General features: G+C 41.2%; 1 pseudogene; it reads right to left on the bottom strand.

Moving 5' to 3' along the window:
• Positions 1–1,884: 1,884 nt before the first annotated feature.
• LOC143382891 (small ribosomal subunit protein eS10 pseudogene) lies at positions 1,885–2,372 on the bottom strand (annotated as a pseudogene).
• Positions 2,373–3,528: the final 1,156 nt, after the last annotated feature.

The raw sequence follows: 3,528 nt of genomic DNA, 5'->3' as shown, positions 1-3,528 counted from the left end.
ATATTGTTGCACATCTAATTTGGAAGTGATTACCATCATAATCAAGAATTGATATTTAGCTGGGTGTGGTGGGCACACCTGTAACCCCAGTGGCTTAGGAGGATGAGACAGGAGGATCATGAGTTCAAAGCCAGCCTCAGCAATTTAGTGAGGCCCTAAGCAACCCAGTTGAGAGGCTATCTCTAATTAAAATACAAAACAAGGCTGGGGATGCGGTTCCGTGGTCGAGTGCCCCTGAGTTCAATCTCCAGTACCACAAAAAGAAAGGATGGAAGGAAGGAAGGAGGGAAGGAAGGAAGGAAATTGATATTCAACCCACCTTGGGAATATGGCAGGGATGGGTCTCTTGGTCTGTAGATTTTGAGTTACCTGTGAGCTCTGGTCCTGAAGACTTCGGGAGGTGAAGCCAGAGACTGGTTCATTTGTGCCCAGTTCAAATGCACTGAGTCAAAAGGGAAGAAACTACAGTGAACTGATTTTGGGGATGGGGATGCAGGTCAGCAGAAACAGACACAGAGCAGGAAAAGGAGACATGAAGCCAGTGTGCCAGGGTGTGGCTTGGTTTAGGCAAATCTTAGCAGACAGACATCCTTGGAAGACAGATATCCCTTTTGTTCATTTCATGCTGCCTACAGGTTGGACATAAAGATTTTCAGTGAAAGGTTTTCAACAAACAGCTATTATTATTATAATTGTGATGTTTTCATTTTCATCCCTAGAATGCAACTTACCTGGACCTATAGATAGGAATCATCTGAAACAGCTGTTTATTTTAATTTGTATATCTTGATCTTCAATTTCCAATTAACAATGTTTGGGCCACTCTTTCTAGTTAAATCTTACAATATATTTCTTAGGAAAGTTGAAAGCCAAGGTTTGTATCCTGAGAAACTTAATGCTGAAAATCCCTTTATTTTCTAGCTCGAGTTCTCATAGTACTTGTTTCACTTTATAGGGTCCAGGTACTGATTTCTGTTGGCATATGTGACATCCTTCTTTCCCAGTTCTCAGATTTCTCTATTCTTTCTTTGCTAGCTCATCTTCTAGGATCAGGCATTTAAGAGTCAAGAGATCTTCCAGGCTCAGTCCTATCATTCCTCAGATCCATCAGTGATCATATTCATACAAGTGTCAAGTAGCATCTTTGAGAACGGCATGATAGTGCACTCCTGTAATCCCAGGAACTCAGGAGACTGAGGCAGGAGGTTGGCAGGTGCTAGGCTAGATTTAGCGAGACTATGTCTCAAAATAAAAAGGACCGGGAATGTGGCTCAGTGATAAAGTGCCCCTGGGTTCAATCCCCAGTACTGAAGAGAAAATATTACTTGCTCAAGTACCATTTTTTTTATATGAACCAATCTTAGATTCTCACCTGAATCTCTCCTTGGAGTATCAGACATGTATGTCCAGGAACTCTTTATTCAGCATCTCTGATTATCTCACAGGCATCTTAAATACATCATGGCTGAGACCAAATTTATCTTCACTTCATGTTGTAAAACTCAGGAATCCTCATGCCTTCCAGCACTTTCTTAAGCCAAAGTCTGGGAGTCGTTCGTACTTGGCACATTCTTTTTCCTTACATCACACATGCAATTCATTAACAAGTTCTGTTGACTTTACCTCCTATCTCTTAAATCTTTTTGTGTTTCTTACTATTTACTTTCATTCTTCTACCCCAAAATATCATCCCTATTTTTGGATTGCCGTCAGTCTTCCTAAGTCTATGTTCACTCCTTAAGTATGTGTCCTCAAATTTCTTATCATTCTTCTGGCCAAAAGCATCCATCGACTTCCATTATTCTTGGGAGAAAAGGAAAGTTCTTTTTTTATTTTTTTCTCGCTTCAAGTTTATTCAAAACAAAATAATGCCCTCCAACTTCACTAAGGTGGCTGACCACATAGATGACCAAATCTTCCTCTAAACTGGAATTTGGTTGCCGACCCAGCCCCAGCCTCTGCTTTCTTATCAGTACCAGGGGGCATAGCATTCTGTCTGTAGGTGTCTCTGTTGGCTTCCCCTCTTGTGGGTCTTGCAGGATGCTCACCCTCCAGACCTTTGGGCCGAGGCCTGCTAGTTTCTTATCAGTTAAGGCGTAGAGTACAGGCACAATCTCATGTGGCAGATGAAGGTAATCATGGAGATATTTTTACTAGATGCCCTTGTTGGTAAGGTAGAAAGTCTCCGGACAAACTTCCTTCACATAGCCTTGAGACTTGAAAAACTGTATGGCCTTCATGACGTGAAGGTTGGGCACATTCTTATCTGTCTGCTCTGGGTGCTTGGCCATGTGAATATTCTTGGCTACCATTATTTTCTCCTTAAAAAGGAGTTCATTAATGGCAATCTGATTCTTCTTAGGCATCAACATTGTGGAGGCTTCAGGTTCCAAGGCCAAGACTGGAAAGGCAAAAGGAAAGTTCTTAACTTGTCCTACAAAATTAGGATCTGCTTCTTGCTTAACCTTTCCAACTTCCCAATTTTTCTTCACTTTCTTACTGGAGTCCATGGCACTATTAGTCATAGGTTCTGTTTCTGTAGTTTTGCCATCCCCTTTCCCAGCAGAGGGGCCTCACACATGCTGTTTTCTCCATGTAGAACACCTTCACTGCCTTCCCCATCTGGCTATGATCAGTTCATCTGAAATCTCAGTTCTTAGCTTACTTGTTCAAAGCAGTTCTGACGGCCAAGTTCTGTTCTGGTCCTGCTACACCCTCCCAGAGCACCATTTCCTGCTTCCTAGCACTTACTCCATTTGTAACTACATATGCAAATAGCTCCTTGTCAGTGTCCATGTAAGCTCCATGAGGACACAGCCACAATAAATAATGGCTTTATTGATTTGATTTCCACCAACAGTGGATGAGAGTTTCCCTTTCTGTGTATCCTCACCAGTATTTGATGGTAGCCATTTGACTAGGAGGAAATGCTATCCCATTGTGATTTAAATTTTTTTTTTTTTTAGTTGTAGATGGACACAATACCTTTATTTAATTTATTTTTTTCTTTGGTTCCCACATATTAGAAAAAAACATATGGCCCTTGACTTCCTCAGTTTGGCTTATTTCGCTTAACATAATGTTCTGAAATTCCATTCATTTTCTTGCAAATGACATAATTTCATTCTTCTTTGAGGATGAATAAAACTTCATGGTGTATATATGCAACATTTTCTTTATCCATTTGTCTGTTGATGGACACATAGACAGGCCAGGAGCTCCTGATAGCATTGGCTGAAAGGTGCTCAATAAATGCATGTGGAAGGCATCAGCAATTGCTATGGAATACCAGGGCGTTAAAAATAACAAGGTAAGCTGGGCATGATGGTGCACACCTGTAATCCCAGCAACTTGGGAGTCTGAGGCAGGAGGATCTCAAATTCAAAGCAAGCCTCAGCAATTTAGTGAGGCACTTAACAACGCAATGAGACCCTGTCTCTAAGTAAAATACAAAATAGGACCTGGGGATGTGGCTCAGTGGTTAAACACCCCTGGGTTTAATTCCCAGTATCAAAAAAAAAAAAATTA

Source organism: Callospermophilus lateralis, chromosome 17, assembly GCF_048772815.1.
Source record: "Callospermophilus lateralis isolate mCalLat2 chromosome 17, mCalLat2.hap1, whole genome shotgun sequence".
NCBI classification, from domain to species: domain Eukaryota; kingdom Metazoa; phylum Chordata; class Mammalia; order Rodentia; family Sciuridae; genus Callospermophilus; species Callospermophilus lateralis.
The sequence above is the reverse complement of the archived record's forward strand: the minus strand, read 5'-3'. Positions and strand labels throughout refer to the sequence as shown.